This window comes from Callorhinus ursinus, unplaced genomic scaffold (genome assembly GCF_003265705.2).
Source record: "Callorhinus ursinus isolate GAN/ISIS: 27379988/994484 unplaced genomic scaffold, GSC_fseal_2.0 scaffold58, whole genome shotgun sequence".
Lineage (NCBI taxonomy): Eukaryota > Metazoa > Chordata > Mammalia > Carnivora > Otariidae > Callorhinus > Callorhinus ursinus.
The window spans coordinates 682933-703458 of record NW_027397120.1 but is presented as its reverse complement, the minus strand read 5'-3'; positions in this window follow the sequence as shown (position 1 = coordinate 703458).

Below are 20526 nucleotides of genomic sequence, written 5' to 3'. Positions count from 1 at the left end.
TGAGGGACATCTCGGTGCATCCACCCGTCACCCCCTGAGGGACATCTGGCTGCCCTCAGGTTTTGGCAATTTGGCAAAGCTGCTATAAGTATCCATGTGCAGATTTTTGTATGGAGGTAAGTGTTTCCCTCTTTCGGGTAAATGCCAAGGAGCACAACTGCTGGGTCGTATGTTGAATTTTGTAAGAGACTGCGGCAGCGCCGGCCCCCCTACAGGAGGGGTTCTTGGGTCGGGGACAGCAATGTGGGGAAACGCTGGCTCTAGACTGTGTCTCCCCCCGCCTTGATTTCCCCTATGTCTCTCGGTGTCTGGATGCGTCTCACCGCCTGCAGTTCCAGCCAAGAGCATGAAAGCGGTTTTACGTACAGATACATGCTCATCGTCAGGGAAAGCACACAAGCCCTACTAGGCCTTGTGACCTCCGTCTGGTGGAGTGTGGCGGGCACACTAGGCAACCCCGTAGCCCCCGCCTCCTGCCGACCAGGGTGTGAGGGACCCGTGACTTGCTTTTAAACAGTGGAATACGATGAGAGTGATGGCATATCACTTGTGGTTTATGCTACGTCAGATTGTGACGTCGGCTTTGCAAAGAGACTCCGTCCCCCGCAACGTTGGCAAAGCAAGCGATGGTGCTGGGAGGCCCACAGGGTGGGAATTGCGGGCCACCCGCCAATAGTGAGAAACTGAGGCCCCAGCCGCACACCCCCTAAACCGCCGCAAGCCTGACAGCTGGAAGCGGCTCCTTCCCCAGGGGCCTCAGATGAGACTCCAGCCCTGCGCCCACCTGCCCTGCAGACACAGAGACCATCAGGCCCGAGGCAGCTGCGTATCTGCCGTGAGGGCGGCGCACGGACAGGCGTCGTGTGCCGGGCGAGGTGCTGGCTGGGGGGCGCCGTTCACCTGTCTGCAGAGAGACAGAGGGGAGGGTGAGTGTGTGTGTGCCTGTCACCCCATGGCAGCCTTGGAACTGGTCACCCTGCAGCAGACTGGATCCATCCACATGGGTTCATGAGACCCGTGACTGTGGTTTGTCCCAGCCCAGAGCTGCTGTCGGCATGCAGGCCTTGTCCCCTGGCCCCCTGGTCAGCCTGGTTGTTTCTGGATTCCTTCCTGGTGGCCTCGGAGGCCTCCCGACAAGGACATGGGGCATTTATGCTCTTGGCAAGGTTGAGGAAGGAGCCCCTGACCTGAGGGCCCCTGCCATGGACAGACCAGGTCCAGGTGGGCACGTGGGGCCGTCCGGGGCCTGCTGGCACCGGGGTGGGGTGGAGGCCAGGCCCTCGGCACAAGGATGAGCAGTTACGTCCTTACACCGCTGTGCTTAGCGCACACTTCCCAGGGATCTGGTGTGTGTGTGACCCGAGGAGTCAGCGTGGTGGAGGGGGAGGCCCCGGCTCATGGAGTTTCCAGGGTTGCGGGGAACGTGGGCCACAGCAGGTGCAGTGTGGTCACCGCCCGTGATGCTCATGAGGGCCCCCAGGACTGAGCCCCGGAAGGACCACGGCGGGCCAACAGAGTGACCCGCAGGTGGAGCAGCTGGCTGCTTCCACTGCGGAGGCCAGGAGTCATGAGCGCTGTGTGGCTGAGCCTGCAGGGAAGGCCACTCTGTGGGTTCAGGGTGTCACCAGCCGCAGTGACAGAGGGTCTGCGGAGAGGGGTCGCCATCAGGATCCAGGTGCGCTGAGTGGAAGGAGAAGCAGAGAGAGGAGCAGGGCCCTAGGGGCAGCTGAGACTGGGGGTGCAGCGCGCCCATCTCAGTCCTGCCTGGGCCGTGGGGGGTGCCCACCCTGCCTGCCCTGGGGCTACCTGGGCGCAGGGCGCCTGGACTCCCAGACCAGGGCTACGGGACGATGGAGCGTCCCGGGCAGGTTTCAGACCCATGGTGGTCCGCCTTGAACCCAGAGATGACAGAGCCCAGCCCCTGCCCACCCCGCAGCGGGGGCTCCTGGGCAGCTGGCCGAGCACCCTCACTGGCTGGGGAGGCACCTGGCGTGCAGGGGAGTCCAGCCCTTCGGCCTCTGTGCCGAGATGGCTTCGTCTGCCAAGGGGGCTGGGTTTTGGAAGGTGACTTGCCGACATCTAATGAGAGCTGCCATGGGAGAGGGACCCTGTGATGAGCCCCCATGATGGCCTGACGGGATGCAGCAGCCTCTCCTGCTCAGTGGCCACTCCTGGTCGGGTTACTTTCCAGATGGGCCCACCATCACGTGTGCTCTCCCACTAACGACCCTTCTCTGAGACCCAGGACGAGCACTCAGGATGCTTTTCTCTCAAATTATAAATGGTGGCTAAATATGCTTTGAAACTGTGAGCTCAGGCCAAGCTGCGGGTGTGAGGTCCGAGGCCGCGGATGCAGGGAGCTGCCCTCATTTCTCGGCAGGGGCTGCTTGCAAACCCCCGCCTCTCGTGCGTGAGAGCTGACTGCCCCTATATCAGAGCGTTTGTACAAACCCCAGCAGTGATTTCTGATGGGTGGGAAAATGCAGACACACCACCAAGGTGACCACGGCGTCCGATGTGGGCGCCGGCTCCCACCCAGAAACCTGGTCCACACGGCTGACCTCCACGTCCTCCTAGCGAGGTTCCAAGCCCCTCCTTCCTCGTCACACTGAGCACGGACTCGCCCCGCCCCCATCCTGACGGGAACACAGAGCCCCTCCCCCAGTCCCTGCAACTCCTGGGAACCAGGCTCTGGGCCCTCCACCTGCTCCTCGCCCTGGTCCTGCTTCCTCCAGGCCTGTCCCGACCCCGTTCCCTCCTCCTTGGGCCCCCCCTGCCCCCCAGAGCCCACGGCCAGCTGCCCCGAAGGACCCCTGGAGAGGGGCTCCCCAGGCATGTGGGGCCCGGCCTGTGCACCGTGCGAGCAGACGTCAGAGGAGAGGGGCCCCCAGGGCCTTCCCCCAGCCCGCGCTGTCCCCCGCTCACGCCCCGACAACCACCCCGTCAGCACAGCGGCCTCTCCTGGGGAATCTGGTGACGAGAGAAGGCTGGGAGATAAAGGGCGGCCCCCGTGGCCGGCCAGCCGGTGGCACAGCACCACCCCCCTGCTGTCCATCCCAGACTCCCCGGAGGCCCCACCGTCCACCTGGTCACTCATGCGGTTTTCACAACAGAATCTGGCCCCGTCGGAGGGAGTGTGTCTCGTTTGTGAGTGTTGACTAGTGTGAGGTCTTAGGCTGTTGGTCCAAGACGATCCGCGGCGCTCACCCTCAGCCGAGCCCCCAGGCATTCTGCATCGGCCCGTCGGGGACCCCAGGCGGGAACCACGGGTGCGGGAGACTGCGGCCCCATCAGCAGGGCTTCCACCCACCTCAGCACCCCTGAGCGCAGACGTGTAGCAAGGACATGGCCAGTTTCTAATGAACCTTTGTTGTCCTGACTGTAGTGAGCTCCTGCAGACTCACACAGGACCGGCAGGTCCGGCTCTCGGGGAGGTCAAACGGGTTTGCCTTCTCCATTGGTCTGAAAACCAGGCGCCCCTCCTCTGGGCGGGTTCCGTTTAGCTGAACGCACTCCTCATTCTCCCCAGCAGGCGTGTCCTGCACAGCTGTGGGTGCACCTGCGAACGGACAGAGACCCCGGCCCGTGGGGCCACGTTCTGGGCTGAGGGTGTGGGTGCGGGGCACACAGGACGGACAAGCAAGGTGTGGGCTGGAACAGAATGTGTGCAGCGGGGGACACAGACTGGCGCTCCAGGACAAGGAGACAGCACACCAGTGCCTTCCCTCTCCCTGCTGCCCCCCTGCCCGAGGACTCGCCTGGCGGTGGTGACCCCCGTCCCTTGGGAGGGGAGGGGCCGAGGTGGCCTGGCCAGGAAGCTGCCCAGAGGCCCAGAGTGAGGGGCAGAGACTCTGGTGAGAGCCCCACAGGATGAACTCAGAGCCTGGGCACAGGGTCCGGCAGGATGCGGGGGCCCCCGAGACCTGAGTGGGGCTCCAAACAGAGGAAGGGGTGGGCGCCGTTTGCCGAGTGTAGACGCGGCGGCCAGGCAGGAGCCCTGGGTCCCTGCACTCGGGGCGCCCCCGCCAGGCCATCAGCTCACAGAAACAAGGCCAGCAGATTGTAATCAGGGTAAAGAATTGTTCATAATCACGGGGAAGCTGTAGTTAAGTTTCCCAAAATAGGACTGGTGGGGGGAGATGGACAACTTAGCACTTGTCATCAAAACAGAGAAAATGGAAAAAAACCAGCAGGCTTAAAAAGGAGGAGTGCTCACATTTAAGAAATTCATACGAGTGTGTTTCCCTTTCTCCCGGAAGGGCTCTGTCCTCAGTCGTGATGTTCTCGTCGGGAGACTTCCTCCGAGCATGGTTTCCGGGTGTGTCCTTTGACCCTTGAACAATCGAGGCGCGGCTGATGATGACACCCCGTCCTCAGGACGCCAGGTGGCACGGCTCGTGCGCGCAGACCCGTGCCCAGTGCGAGGGCCACGAGGCCCACCTGGCCAAGCACCGGGCAGCTGAGAACTCTCCACAGGGACTGGGAGGCAAGCGGGCCCCGGGGTCCCAGCAGGAGGGCCCCCGAGGAGCCCAGACCCGGAGGAGTGAATGAGAAATCACTCCGCCTGCAGGCCCTGGAGCAGTTGTCCTGAGCCCCTGGCAGGACATGGGCGGGTGGCTCCTCCCTGGCCAGCCCCCTGGGAGAGACGCAACAACCCCGGACCAGCGTCCACCCCCAGCTGCCCGTGAGCCCGGCAGGGCCAACTCTGGACCTGATGGGGCTGCTTGCCCGGCGTATGCTAAAGGGGCCCCTAACTCGCACCTCTGCATTCTGGGAGCACTCTCTGACCTGCAGGGTGGACGCTCTGTGACCACAGAGCAGATTCTTCTTGGACCACAGTTCCAAGGGACGCCCCCACCCCCCAGGACACATGTGTCCGTGTCAAATTCACAACCCTGTCCTTCCTCCAGGACCAGCGTGTGGCTGGGAGCAGCTGTGCCCACACGTGCTCACACACACACATGCACAAGCCAGGACGGGCGCCGTACATCCCGCTCTCCCGCCAGGCCCCCTGCCAACAGGTGTGCCCCCTCACACATCTCAGCAAGAATGAACCGAGGCTTCAACACACTTTGAAAAGAAGCAAAGAAGCATGATAATGTGCAGGGCTAAATTTGGCTTCAATTACTTTGAACAAAGTAAACCCGAGGGAGAAGAGATCCTTTTCTAAGACTTCACAGTGTCAGGAGAGAGACCGTCTCAACGACAGACCCGTGTGGGGTTCTGGTGCCTCCCCCCGCTTGGAAGGACCTTGATCCGGAGAGGAATTGTCCAGAGGGGACTTGGCCCACGGGGCGGCAGCCACGGTGAAGGCGTGAGGACCACGTGACCAAGGCAGTGGCCAGCCGTCCCCCACCTCGGGGCCCAGAACCCGGCAAGCGGATGCAGCTGGATTCTTCCCTCGAAGAAGCCGAAGGTCCAGGGGAAAGGCCCTACAGCCCTGCCCCTGCCGGACAGCGTGGCGGGCAGCCCCGGGCCTCCAGCAAGGGACAGGTCGGCCCCGAAGCTGACCTGCGCAGCAAGGGAAAACCTACGGCATTCTGGGAGAGGCGGAAGGGGACACTGTGCTCACGAAGTATGACCAGAATGGGACTTGGTGGTCGAAGTGGAGGAGGGCTGGCCAAGCAGCGCCACTAAGGGAGGGCTTTCTCCCCGAAACGGGACCCGAGGTGCATGTAGAGTGCACGTCTGGGGTTTCGCAGAGACAACTGAGGAAATGTGGGGACAGGTCTCCAGATGACAGATAAGTCTCACTGCTGGAGTCCCGTCCCCGGCCGCCACCCAGGCACCCTCCACAGTGGGGCCGAGGAGGACGCGGCCCACCCGAGCCTCCAGCCACCAGGACAAGGAGGGACTCCGAGGGCACCGGGCAGGAGCCCCAGAGAAGGAATGGCACACACCTACAACTGAGGTAAAATCCACAGAAAATTAACTGCTTCGAAGCGAGCAATCCTTCCCAGCGCGCATGCCGTTCCCTCATCTGGTTCCAGCGTGTGCTCACGGCCCCAGAAGGAACCTTTCCCATCAGCGGTCCCTCCCGTCCTCCTACTGATGGATCTGCCCGCTCTGGACACCCCATACACACGTGGCCGAGGGTCCGCGGGACGGGCAGGGGTGCACTACCAGCCCCACGTCAAGGATGCAGGGGGGCAGGCCCTGTCCCCAGCCGCCCTCACACTCCAGTGACACCTTGTGGGAACTGCCCGAAAGCACCGTGACGCTCCTGCCAACCTCCTCTCCGCCCCGTTTAATTGTAAGGGGCTCACGGGTTTTCACTCAGCTGTGGGGGAAGCGCAGCTCGATGCCCTCGTTTCTCGGAGTTCAGCAAATAGTGGAAAGAGTGGAAAGCCAAGCGTTGGTGACAAGACGATCGGGGGCAGAAGTCATCCCTGGGGTCCTGGCGATGAGGACGGAACATGAAGGAAAGCGTTGGCCAGCATGTGTCTCTGTCTGTCTGTCTGTCTCTCTGTCTTGCACACACTGGCTTTGTAGGCGGATACCACCCCTCACTGATGGGGAGCCGTGGGCGGGTGACGCTCTGCGGCCGGGCTCGAGCGTGTCTGCCAGACGGGAAGACGGGTTTCAGTGCCCCCCGCCCCCTCGGGGCTTATTTTGCAAGTGTGTTTTCAATAGTCTTTGTGGCTGAGCGGCCGCCGTGGAGCAGGACGGACTCCTGGACCCGCCCGTGGGGCCGAGGCTGCGACTCGTCACGGCCATTTCTGTGTCTTCTTTGAGGGCGTTTCTGCTCCAATATTTGTCCACTTTACTTGGGTTATTTATTACTGAGTTGTAGGGGTTCCCTATGTATTCTGGACACAAGTCCCTTATCAGATACGTGGCTTTTGCCCCTGTGTCTTCCAGTGTGTGGCTTGTCTTTCCCTTTCCAAACGGGGTCTTCTGAGGTCCCAATGACTGGTTTTTTCTTTAATCACTCGTGCCTTGGGCATCACATCCAAGAAATCTCTGCCTGAGCCAAGGTCATGAGGTATTACTCCTGGGCTTTCTTTTAAGAGTTTTATAATTCTTGTTTGTTCATTTAGGTCTTTCATCCATTTTGATCAAATTCATCCTTTTTATATAAATTCCTTTTTGCACAGGGCCGTCCAGGGGTCCCAGACTCACGTGTTTTGAAGACAACTCTTTCCCCCTTTGTAATTGCTTTTGTGTGTTTGCTGAAAATTGATTGGCCGTAAGCGTGAGGACTGATGTCTGGCCCTCGATCCTGTGGCACGGATCCACGCGTCTGTCCACGCCAGAGCCGCAGAGCCGTGATGACTGCTGTGCAGCAGTAGCCTCTGAAACCGGGCCCTGAGGGTCCTCCCACTCCGTTCTTTTTCCAGACAGGCTGCTCTGGTCCTTTGCACCTCCATGTAATAGGATGACTTCGCCAGTTTCTGAAGAACCTCCTGCTTTTTTACTTCTAGTGTTTGTACTTTGCCTGGGGTTCTCTTGCAGACTCTGCTCCCTGAACCTCGGTCTCTGGGTCTGCGAGTCCCCAGCTGTGATGCACATGGTTCTGCCCTGTGGTGGGTTAGTGGCCCCCAGAAACGGGGTTCCCCTGCTCGCCTGTGCCGGGGTCTGGCCCTTGGTCCTCCACCAGGGCGCTTTGGCAGCTGATGATAATTGTAGCACACCGTGGGATCGGCCCTCGCATCAAAAGACTGAGCAAACTTAGCTCGCTCAACCAGGTGGGTTTTAATGTTCTTTTCTAAACAGCCTCATATAGAAATACAGAAGCTTGTGGAGTCCCTCCATTTTGCCGTCCAAACTGGGGGCAGAATGGCCAGAGGCTTTGGTTTGGGGACAAGTCCAGTGTCCCTGCCTCAAGCCTCAGGCCAGAATGCAGTTGGTCCCAGGCCGCAGAGCTGATGGAAGCAGCATGCTCACCGCTCAGGCTGTGGGCAGTGACCTGGGCACGCTGGCCCCCCTTCAGAGAAGCAAGTGAGCGAGGCCTCGCCAAGCCGCGAAAGGAAGGACAGCCCCGCGAACCAACGTGGATGCCCACACGCTGCCACTGATCCTGGAGACCCCTGCCCACCCCGGGTCTGCATCTGGTCTGCCTTGCCCATGTATACTGGTTGATTTAATGAGAATGTTTTTCCCCGTGACGCTAAATGACATGGAGGTACCTTCCCCATTTTTCTGTTGTTTCAAAGAGTTTAACACTGTGCATGGTTTAATCTCCATAGCATATGCATCGGTATGCGTCCTGCACAACCTCCCTGCTGCCCCCTTCTCCAGACGGCCGAGGAGTAACTGACCAACACGGTTGAGCCGCAGGCCTTCCTTGGATTCCAGACTGAAATGTCGGTGAGCATTAATTCTGTATCAATCACCCGAGAAATTGCGCTCCTATTGACATGTCCCCGGGGGGACATCTGGAAAAGAACATGGTGCTACTTGGGTTTTTGTATTCTTTATTTCTGTTTTGTTTGTGGTTTTCTCTAGATGCACATTTTGTATACTCTCAAAATACTTTTAAGGGAGGTTTTCAAAGAATCGTTTTAGCCTTGGAGCAAAAACAAAGAAACCTCCTGCTAAAAAGTGCTGAGAAAATAGATGTATTGACTCACGCTGAGAATTTTCCATGGTTAATGGATTTTAACAGCCTAGACGTAGAAATCATTTTTGACAATTAGGCCTGAACTATTTGTACATGGAAAGTAGCCGTGACAACCAGACATTTTCCGGTGTGTTCGGCGTGGGCGAGGGGTGGGGACACGAGGTGCCACCTCCAGAGCAGCCAGGCTGACATGCAGGCCACTTCCTCCAACACCTGCCCCCTCCCCGTATGCCAGGGCCCCAGATTTCACTGTCCCCGAATCTCGCATCCGTGTCCCAAGGCCCTCACGTGACAGACAAGCGACTGGCCCTCTCCACAAGGCCTCATCACATGGCACCAGGACAGGAGCCCCTGCCCCCTCCTGGCATGGGGACTGAGAGCAACCAAGGTGCAAGGTCACCTGCCCTCCACCTTCACCCTGGGGTGTAGGGGCTGCCCCCAGAGAGACGGGACCCCGCCCCGGATGCCTGGCAGGGCAGGGGACTTGGAGCCTCCTCACACCCAGTCCTGCCTTGCATTCTTCAGGCTGGTGACAGAGCTGGCAGGGTGGCCCCACAGGGAGGAAGCTCCAGCGAGGATACGTGAGACCTGCCGTGCCCACATGCCTGCCCCCAGCAGGTCTCCTGGATGTCCCCTCACTGGCTGCCCTTCTAGCCGGAGGACAGGCCACGTGGCCTGCAGGTAGGGCTGGCTACCTGATTTTCAAGGTCCAGCGCAAGATGAAAATGTGGAGTTTTCATTTGCCATTTTAAGATGGCAACAACAGAGCATTAAACCAAGCGTGGGGTCCTACTGAGCGGGGGCCCCCTGTGTCTGCCCAGGTCACAGGGGTCCTGAGGCAGGACAGGGGGCCGTCAGGCTTGTCTCTGGGCAAAGCCCATGTTTGGGGGCCCCTCACCCCTGAGCCCCGAGGCCACTCCTCCAGGTGACAGCCCCTCCCGTCCTTGGCACCAGGGTGGGGGCAGCTCCAGGGGGACACAAAGATCAACCATCTCAAGCTGGCAGAGACCTCCGGCACCGAAGATCGGCGAGCCCGGGGAGTGACAGCTGCTGGTCCTTGTGCTGTGGGCGCAGCGGCCTCAGGTGGGGAGGACCCAGGTGACAGTGCCAGCACCCCATGACCTCCGAGGGGCTGTTGCTATAAGCACCTCAGCCAAATTCCCTGACCTTTCCTGCACAGCTTTGGCTCAAGGAAATGAATTATTTAACAAACCAGAATTTTTCCTGCTGTGGTGAATTTCACGCCTTCCTGTGGGTTATTTCTGCAAGGCCGGCCGGAAGCTTCTGCTTCTGCTTCTTCCTAGATTGCAGACCCGGTACAGGCTCCCGCATCCACCAGACGGGCAGGGGTCCCACGCCAGGTCTGTGCCCAGCAACGTTCAGTGCGTGTGCCTCCCCTGCACCCCAGCCCCTCCGCAGCCATGGCCCCCCGCAGCTGCAGGCTTGTGCGGAGTCGCACTCCAGCGGGGGGCATTCAGATGGCAGGAGCCCCTGAGTGCGGGGCAAGGGCGTGTGGCGGCAGGAGCTGGGGCCCCCGGGGCTCCGAGGACTCGGAGCTGGCCAGGCGCTCCCTGGGCGTGAGTGTGTTCCGTTGAGGGCGCCGGCCGGGCGGCATAGCCCTTCTTCCCGAGCCCAACTGGGCCGGGACCCCGGGGATGGTAGCTTCAGCCTGAGCGGCCATGGGAGCTGGGGCTGGCCCGCAGCGGGGGAGAGAGCGTCCCACGGGACCACTGTGTCCTGCCGCACAGACAACCACACCTCAGCTCCAGTGAGAATCCCTGGGAGTTTTTCCTTCACGGCAACACACCGGCATTGTTACCACTATTATTTCAAAATCAGGACGGAATTTCAGAAACTGAGGGGAGAAGCCCCCCAGGGCGAGGACCCCCAGGCTCCAGCATTGCGGGACCTCCTCTCACGGCAGGCCTGGGTCTGGGGTCAGCTGAGCAGGGAAGGGGCCGCATGGGGCGGAGCCATGAGCCTGCAGGGGGGCCCTCAGTGGGGAACTGGCCACAGCTTGTGGCCAGGACAGCGCCCAGGAGGGGAGCTGGCCTGAAAATCCCCGTGAAACCCTCTCCGGTCCCTTCGAGGGTTCGGATGGAAACATTCTGAACCAGCTTCTGGAAGCTTTGAAACCGAGTGTCCTCACTGCCTCCAGAAGAAGAGACGAGTAGCCCCTTCCAGTGGCTGAGGGCTTCTCACCGCATGAACCCAGAGCTCTGGCCCCGCGGAGGAGGCTGGCCGTTCCAGGCTCCTGCTCCGGGGGGAAATTGGTCAGCATTCCTGGGATGGACGTCCTGACCAGGACTGCGGCTCCCAAAGGTGCACACGGGCCAGCCTGGGTGGCAAGGGCTCCATCCCCAGGTCCCCGCAGGGCACAGAGTATGACAAGGGGGCCGGGGATCAGAGGCCTGCAGCTCCTGCCTGGTACTCCGAGCCGGCTCTGTCCTGTGGGCCTGCCTTCCTGCTGCCAGGCACTCGGACGCACGGTGTTAGCCCGGATGAACGAGCTCCCCGAGGCACTGCTGTCTCCCTCCGCTTAATGCCACCCGGCCACTCTCTACTCCGTGACAGAAACCCGGTGTGCAGGGCCCAGGATTCTGCTCAGGTCGAAGGACATGCCCTCCTCCCCAAGTGAGCAGCATCTGCGCCCACACAGCAGAACTGGCCGTTCTCCCGTCTGACCGGAGGAAAGGCAGTGTGGGCAATGGGAAAGTCGTGCCCCGATGTCGTCACCACCCCCCCACGCCCCGCGACAGTGGCCTCTGTGCCCACGGACAGAGTCATGGAGTGACCTGTGCTGTGCCACGCATCCGGTGACCAAGATCAGGTGCAGACGCTGTCTTTAGCCAGCTGGGAAGCTTCCGTGACCTTCTTCAGAAAAAAATTCTTCCAAACGGGGTGCCCAAGGAGGTGCTTTATGCCCGGTTCTCGGTTTTAAGCCAGAACACGCTATTCTTTCATCTCAGAAGATAGGAAGCCTTTGAGCATCTCCTCTGCCCGTGTCACTGTGACCCTCGAGCTGCCCGCGTGAAGACAGACCCCTCCCCCCTCAACCGGGGCGGCTGGGCACTGTCTGGCCGCCTCACGGGGGTCGGGTGTGGACTGGAGCTCAGATAACTCACACGTTGGGCTTAGGGTTTTGATTCACTTACCTGCATGAGGAAGCCTTCGCAGGAGAAGAATCCACTTTCCTGCCTTTAAAAGAAACGTGACTGGCAAACAACAAAGCCAGAGTCCTGGGGAGACGGCCCCACAGCCTCGGGCACCCCAGCCGCCCGCCTGCCCTCGCCCTTCCACAGAGGCCACGCCACCCGGCCCGTGGGTGCAGAGCTGCTGCTTTCGGCTGCAGGCCAGGACCCTCAGTGAGCACACTTGCTGCTGAGCGGGCACCAGCCCCAGGGCTTGTGAAGCGCAGCCCTGGCCCCCGCAGGGTTCTTGCCCCCGCAGACCCCTCATGGGCTCCCAGGCAGCACCACGGGCCCAGGGACTGGCCACTGGTCGGGGTGAAGGTCCCGTCCCCCTTCGCTCTGACCTCATGCATGTGCCACGTCTGGACAAGGAGGCTCCGTGGTTGGGCACATTCTGCGGAGCCCACGCTGCACCTGGACCCAGGTGACCCTGCAAAGGTGATTTGAGCACTTCTGCTGCTAATGAGGGTCCTTGATGTTTCAAGTGTGGTTTCAGGCCGTCCGCATCCAGCCCAGAGGGAACATGAGAGGCAGGGGAGGCTGCACTCCAGCAAGGGCGAGAGCGTCTCAGTGTGCAGGGCGGCCGTGACAGGCTCTGGGAACGGCTCCCTCTTGGCTTGTGGACGCCACCCTCCAGCTGTGCCAGTGGTGGAGAGAGGGGGCGCCCCGTCCCCATCCACTGATCTGGAGAAGAATATGGCCTGGCCGTCTGGGTCTCCCCGCCAAGGAGCCCACCCACACCCCCAGCCAAGTGTGCGGCAGGTCCCAGCCGGGCAGGGACAGCTCTGAGAGAACAGACGCACAGACAGCTCGATTCCACGGGAACGACACGCCAAGGCCACACGCTCACGGGGGGAGGATGGGGCACATGCAGAGCCCACAGAGCACGTGCTGCCTCGGGTAAGATACTGCCGTGTGCAGTGCCCCTGTGGGTCGTGGGTGGTGAGCGGCGATCACGGGGCCTCGTGAGCTCCGGTGTTCCCATAAGGGGTTAACATGTCATGAGCTGTTAGGTTCCGTCCCAACAGCGCACATTGGTGGGACCACAGAGCGCGGTCACAACGCCGCACAGGTCGAGGTTGCCCGCACTGGCGCCCAGCAGTCCTGGCGGAGACTTCAGGCGGACACGTCATCTTGGGTCCCTCTGTTTGTGAAGGAGCATATGAGCAGGTTTGGGAACTCTGGAAAATATGGAGGAAACAGCCACCATGGCTGGGACGTGAGCAGCGCCTACCTTTAGGACATGGGGTTAGTGCCCCCACAACCCCTGCGACCTCTCATGCAGCCACTCGGGCACCCGCAGTGTGGTGCCAGTGCTTGGGCCCAGCCCACCCAGTACCTGCCACCAGCGGGCCGAGGTGAGCCGGTCCTGCTAACGTGGAACATGCCAGAGCCCGGCCCACACCCCGCCATCTGCCGCCGTCCACGCGGACAGCGCGTCCAGGCTGGTGAGGAGTCAGGTCCCCGGGCAGGGCAGGGGTAAGTCACAGGATGTGTGGCCAGAGGAGGAAAGCCCTAGACCAGCACCAACCTGAGGGCGGATTTAAGCCTAGAACAAGGGAAACTGTCAAACCCTGGGCACTGTGGCCCCAGAACCGGCTGCACAGGACTCTGGGGGCGAGGGCCCTCCTGGGAGCGGGGGTGTTGGCCCCCTCCCGGGCTCCTCCCCTGGCTGTCACAGCCAGACTGCCAACCTCGGGTCTGACGGCTCCACCGGCAGGCTGGCCCGTCCAGGGTGGACGTGAGGCTGGACAGTGGTTGGCACAGGCCCAGAGCCTGCCCTGTCAACAGCGAGTCACCAGCCATGGGGACAAGGACAGGGAGCCTGTGAGACAGGAGCTGGGAGCTCAGCGCTGTGCCGGCTGGCCAGGCAGTCAGCGGTCAGTGCAGGGGTGTCAGGAGGGCCAAGCCACAGGCAGCAGCCCAGGACACATGCTAGGTGACTGGTGGCGGGACAGTGCCCACTGTGGGGCCTGGATGGAGCGGGGCGTCCCTCGAGGTCTGCTCTTCCCTCGGAGGCCCCAGCAGTGGTGGGGGAGAGCTGCACCCAGGGCCTGGGGTGAGGACGGCCTCCCCTGGCTTCTGGGCGGCCCGTCAGCCCCTGCCCATGGTGGCCACCCTCACCTGTCCTCAGGCACGGACCTTCCTGCACGCGGCCCCACATCCTCTCCTCTGTGGTAGGTGTACTGAGGGCCCGGGGAGTGGGGAGGCATCGGGCCGTGGCTCTGCCTGCAGATGGCCAGTCAGCTCCACAGAGGACGCACCACACGTGCAGCCCCTCCCTGGAAGAAGAAAGCCCCAGGATTACCAACATTATCACTAATGAAATATTTATGGGAAAACCAAAGCAGGACATTTTTCTAGTTAACTAAAACCATGCATCTTGCTGGTGGGGTTGTGTGTGATTATGTAAGCAAGTTCCCGGCACTGGCTGAGGGAGAACCAGAGCGGGCTGGTGACCCGGGGGCTCCCAGGTGAGGTGGTGAGGTGTCCAGGCTGGGGGTTGACCTCGTAATGCTGAGGGGGCTGGACAGGACGACGGAGGAGCAGACCTCAGGAAAAGGCACAGCCTCCCCAAGTGTAAACATGGCTGATAGGAATGACCCCGAAAAGGCTAGAGGGCCTGATGGCCAGCCGAAGCCCCCAGACCGAGTCCCGGGAAGGCTCTTGTTCTGGGGATGGGATCAGGAGGGTCTGTTCAGCAGGGAGGAGCATGCTGGGGCTTGCCTTTGGAAAAATGAAAAAGAGAAGTTTCTGTCTTCCCTCAGTTGCACTGAACGCTAGCACACAAGGCCTCAGACAGCCTCCCGAAATTGCAAGTGGGTAACATCATTACCCTGCTTGAAGCTGGAGAAGCTGAGCAAGAGAGGCCAAGCACCCTGCCTGATTCCCAGGCAGGGGGACAGCTCCAAGGGTCTGCACAGAGGATGGGGGTCTCACATGTGTGGCCATTCATGTGGACATCACTGGAAGGGCCACAGCTTCCAGGCCAGGGTGTGGGGAGCAGGGCCTATACCTAGGCACCCCATCCTCCCGCATGCCAGGCTGCATGCCCCCCGGGTCGGAGAATATCCACGGGCACAGGGACCCTCCAGTTGAGAGCTGAGGGAGGTAGAGCCGGGTCAGCCCTGGGCTAGACTGGGACCCCCACACACTGCATGCCCACTGTGGGGGGCCGGCTCGGCAGTGTGGCCCACCCCCTCCAAGATCCCGGACTCCACTCCTGCTGCCAGACCCTGAGGTTCTCCGGGGGACATCTCGCCAGGAGCCCATCAGCTTGGAAACAGGGATGTCCCTGGGCCAGAGCTGACCCTGTCCAGGGGTCCCGGGGGCCCCAGAACATTCCCCCACTCCACAGCAGCCTACCCCTGCCACTCAGGCCTCCCACCCCCACGACCTGGGTCCGGGTAAAGAGGGGAGCATGGTCCCATGGAGGCCATGTGGATAAGCCTTCATCATCCTTTCCTGGGGCCCCAGGAGTGAACCGCGTTGGTGCCAGGCGGTGGGAGGAGGGCAGCCAGGTGGATGGAGCAAATGCCGAGAACGTAGACTGGACGAGGCCTGCGTGCCCAGGAGAGGCCCAGGTGAGGCCCAGGTGAGGCCCAGGTGAGGCCCAGGAGAGGCCCAGGTGAGGCCCAGGTGAGCCCGGGGAGAGGCCCAGGTGAGGCCCAGGTGAGCCCCAGGAGAGGCCCAGGTGAGGCCCAGGTGAGGCCCAGGTGAGCCCCAGGTGAGGCCCAGGTGAGGCCCAGGTGAGCCCCAGGAGAGGCCCAGGTGAGGCCCAGGTGAGGCCCAGGTGAGCCCCGGGAGAGGCCCAGGTGAGCCCGGGCAGAGGCCCAGGTGAGCCCCAGGAGAGGCCCAGGTGCCACTGCTCTGAGCCAGCCACTAGGGATGGCTCTCTGCTGGGTGCCTGGTTCCCACGGCTGAACCGGGACCCTGCGGGGTCAGGCAGGGCAAGGCTGGGACGATGGGATTGTCCTGGGCTGGCCGACAGTGTGATGGCTACTTGGCCAGTTGAGTGTGTCCTCTCATCTTCGGACTGTGCTGCACAGCAGCCATGTGCCTGACCTCGCGCTGGCAGGAGGCCAGGACCGAACAGAGGGCAGCAGGCCGTGCCAGAAGATGAGGCACTGCCCGGATGTGCCCCAATACCAGCTCAGCTTCTAGCCTCACGTGGCAGCTTGTATGCTTTCCTCGTACTTGAAACTTGACCTTCCCAAACAGTCAAAGAGCAAACCCTCATCAACTCAGATGGCGACTGGTCCAAGGCCACACGTCTCTGAGTCGGGGCTGGCCCTGGGCGTGGGCGGCACGTGCGGGCGCACCCTGTGGCCCCACAGAAGAGCTGCCTCCTTCCGGAGACCTCACCTTTCACACCAGAAGCTGGTGGGGGGTGGTTCTGGAGCCCACTCTCCCTTTCAAGCACAGAGAGGGCAGTGAGCACACGCTCCCCACCCGCTCCCGCTCCTGACACAGCTCTGAGTCCTACCTGCGGGACGGAGCAGGGCCAGGCCCCCAGCCCTGTGGCTTCTCTGCTGAGCCACCGGGGCTCCCAGTCAGGCAGACCCGGCCGGTGGGGGCCGCCAGCCTGCCAGCCCGTTTGTGGTTGCTGTCGACACTCGCCACCTCATTTCACAAAAACCACACGGCCGCTCACGGGAGAGGGCACAACAGAGCAAGAAACACACGTAGGTGGGCTCAGGTGGGGCCGGAGACACACAGGCAGACACAGCGGAGGGGGGAGCGGGGCTGGAGGACGTGGGCTCTGAAAACTGTGTCCTTCGCACTCAGGCAGGGACTAGACTAACCACGGTGCCCACCCCACCCCCACGTCCCCCGGGGCCCAGAACTGCCCGGCTGATCGGACTCCCAGGGCTGGCCCGGAGCCACAGCTGCCGCTGTGGGCATGGTCGGCTCCGAGGGCACCACCACCTGTGCTGGGACCACAGGGGCACCTGGCGGAGTGCCCGTGCAGGACCCTCATCTGTAACAGCTGCCTCGTCTCCCAGCACGGTCCCCTCATGCTGGGCTCACCGGCTGGGGGACGGCCAGGCCCAGGGAAGCCCCTAGGCCCTACCACCTCTGTGCACCCACAGGGCTCAGGGCTCAAGGAGCTGGTCGGGGGCCCCCAGCAGAAGGAGGTCACCCACCAGCCTGCAGCTCAGCTGCCACACCCAGTTGGTTGATGACCTAACAGGCGCGAGACCCAAGTTCCCGGGCAAAGGTGCCTGCGCCAAATGCTGAAGCCGGATGTCACGGCAACCCCCATGCACACACACACAGAGGTACACGCATGCACAAATGCATACAAGACCTTCATGCACTCGTGCATACACACATGCACGCATGTGCACACAATACATGCATGCATGCACGAAATGTGTACCTGTGTGCACATAATACGTGCACGTGTGCACATGAACACACCTGTGCACACACACAACACACGCCTGCCATCCCCAGGAGTCACCTGGAGCTGTTTGCTGCCAGACACACCCTGTGAGCTCACAGCGTGGCTCATCCTGGAGTCCACTCACTCACCTACCAGAGGGGGAGTGCAGAATGCTTGGGGAGGAGCCGGACGCAGCCCCCGTGTGGGGACCCTGGGCGGTGAGTGGAGAACAAGCCGGAACAGGGATGGGGAAGTGGGCTGGAGACGTGCACTGCTCCACCGGATGTCACCTGCTCCGGGTGGTCAGAGGAAGAGAGATGGCCTGCCGCCACGCAGAGACCCTAGGGGCGGGGGGACACTGGGGAGTGAGCCATGTTTGCAGCTCATCAGCCAGCATCCAGTGCCCGCCTGGCGCAGAGCATGCCCGCAGTGAGCAGAACAAAGTCGGCTGACACCACAAGGCAAGTGAGGAACCAAGATCTGGGTACCGTCCCTCCTTCAGTTATGCTTCCGCTCGGTCATAGGCAGGGATGGAGATTATCTTCAAACAAACAACGTTCGAAATCATCCATGTGACGTGCCCACACTAGCAATTCAGCCACACACAGAAATAATTTCAGATTGAAATACTCAGGAAGTGCCATCCATCTTGATCCAAATGTCCCGAGGTGTGGGGGTGGCCGAGGTCTGGGTCACCGGCCTCGGTGAGTCTGGGTGTCAATACTGCACGGTGCACCCCAGGAACAGAGAAGAGGCATCGTCCTCTCCACTGAGTGATGGGGCAACGCATGGGATCCACGTGGCTCTCTAGAGGCTGGCCAGGAGCTCCCGTGGGGAGCTGTCCCTTCTGCCCTGAGCCCCTCCCTAAGCTGTCTGGAGAGGTCCCCCTGTTATGTTTCTGACCCTTCGGAGTGCACGGGCTCACACCTGGCCCCGCGGGCTGGGACCCAGTTCTACATCTCCTCCCTGTTCTCAGACACAGAAATGCTCCCCACAATGGTGTCAATGCGGCCACACAGTGTGCATTCGTAACAGGCTACGGCTTCAACGAGCATGTTCTCTGGAGCTCTTCAGTGAGTTTGGAAGCTTCTGGGTCCCGCGTGCTGAGCAGGGCGTGGACAGACCTTTAAACTCCCCTCAGGATTGCAGGTGTCAGATTTCAGAACAAACCGTGATCTGTAATCAACTCCCTCGGAATTAAGTTTTGAATTGCCCCCTATTAAGTCCAGAAACTCAGTTGTTACCAGGGTGAACTTGGGTTTCTCCAGCTAAATATATCTGAACTATAAACTTGACAAATGATTTGAGCTGAATGATCCATCAGCCACATAGGCTCTGAGCATGGGGTGTGGGGGTTCCTGGCCTCCTTGCCGTTCCCACGACCGCCTGATCCAATAATCAGCCATCATCAGGAGATCAGCCTCCCCTGAGTCGTCAGGATGGTGATGGATTTGGGAAGCATTTGCTTAACTTTCCTACAGCCCAGAGGAAATCCTCAAGGTCTGTCGGCCTCGGAGGCCAGGCCCCAAATCCTACCCAAATGTAACTTCCCGGCCCCCGAGCCCTGTGCCCCAACCAGGCCCACCTGAAGGCCTCGGGCCCCTCATGGACCTGGACACAAGGGGCAGGCCGTGCTGCTTCCACACTCGGATTTTCCCAGGGTTTTCAAACGATCGCCCACACGAGTAACGTGGGTCTGGCAGAGGCCCCGGGGCACTTACGAAATCCCATGAAAACCGACATGAGCAAGAGTGAGTCTGAGCGATGCCCCAACAGCCGTGATGAACGCACAGCTGGTAAACATGTGTGTTCTCTTCACAAATGCAGGCCAGGCGAAGGCGGCCTGGAAGCACGCCCACTGTCGGGAGTCCTTGTGCAGACCTAATCCCGACTTTGTGCAGAACAAGCCCTGAGACCACTTTCGACAAGCAGTCCCCTGGGATGCGGCGAGGGTTGTGCTGGCCTGGTGAGAGAGCTAGTGTTTCTGATCCACAGACCAGACGGATTCGGCCCTGCTCCCGCCTTCCCTGCACAGGGTCGGTCCCCGCGGGAGGACTCCTTGCCTCCCCTGCAGATGGAACGGCTGCACACGTGGCCCCCGCCCCCTGGCTCTGGAGCCTCGGGGCCTCCCTAAATAAAATCCCAGAAAGCACACAGGAACCAGCGGCCAGCCTGCCCTGTTACCTGCAGTGCAAACCGCGTGAGAACGCAGAGCAGGGCTGACGCCGAGTGCCAGGCGCACAGGGTGGAGGCCGCTTGCGAGTCTGACGCTCTGGGAGTGAGACCGACACCCGCTTGCCTCTGACTCCGAAGCTGCACAGGAGCCAGACCCCCACCGCTTGCCCAGAGCCAGGCTCTTTTGTGTCCCAAGAACCGATGCCTCGGGAGAAGGGTTTCCCGTCGTCCCCCGGGGGCTGGGCCTGCGTCCTGTGACCCCAGACAGTCCTCACCTCCTGTCTGTGCACCTCACCCCCAGGGTTTCTGACACCCTGTTCTTGCTGCGGAGCCGGCAGGCATCCTCGGGGTCAGCAGCCTGGCCGTCCCGCAGCTGTGTCTCAGGGCATCTGTCAGGCCTGGGGGCGGCGAGCTCCTGCGGGCAGGTTTGGACGGTGCTTGTCCCGTCGACTCCCAGATGCCCCCGTCGGGTGGGACCCTGCCTCCTCGTCCTGGCCCCCAGTCACGGACTTGGATGTTCTGGTTAAAAATAAAAGTTTAAACGCATGACCTCTGAGCAGGGTTGGGAGCCACACGGCAGTCTTGCCCAGAGGCCCCGGGAGCCCGAGAGCTGGTGCTGGTATGTGTCACTCTTTTCTCTGACAGCAAACGTTTGTTAAAAAATTCCTATGCCTTCGAATGAAAGCCAAGGGCGTCCTGTCATTGTGGGCTCTCTTTATGATCATGCCTCACAAAGTAGATGCCATTTCTCTCCTGAAACGTGGATCAAGAGCCCATGGATGCTCCTGGCATTTGAAGGCGATGCGTTCAGAGTCTCAGAGACATGCGGGACCACGCTGCCCTCGCCCGGGAGGCCGGCTCCGGGGCCTCTGAGCTCAGATCTGCGGGCAGGTCACACTGGGAGGGACACAGGCCTGACCTCGTGGCTGGGAGGTGGGTGGGCGGGGCGGCCACAGAGGCGCTGCCCGGGCGGCATGGATAACTGAGCTGCGGGGTGGGAGGCGCAGTGGCGTCCCCCACACACTTCCCCGAAGCAGACGCGGCCGGTTTGGAGGAGCAGACCGAGCTCTGTTTCCGTCACTCTTGGCTTGTTTAAATTTCTCATGAGCTTTCCCCCCTCAGAGCCGCCTCCCGCTCTCCGCAGGCCTGGGTGCGGATGGTGAGCCGGGACGAGGTGAGTGTTCTTCCTAGCGCTGCTCGCGGGCATC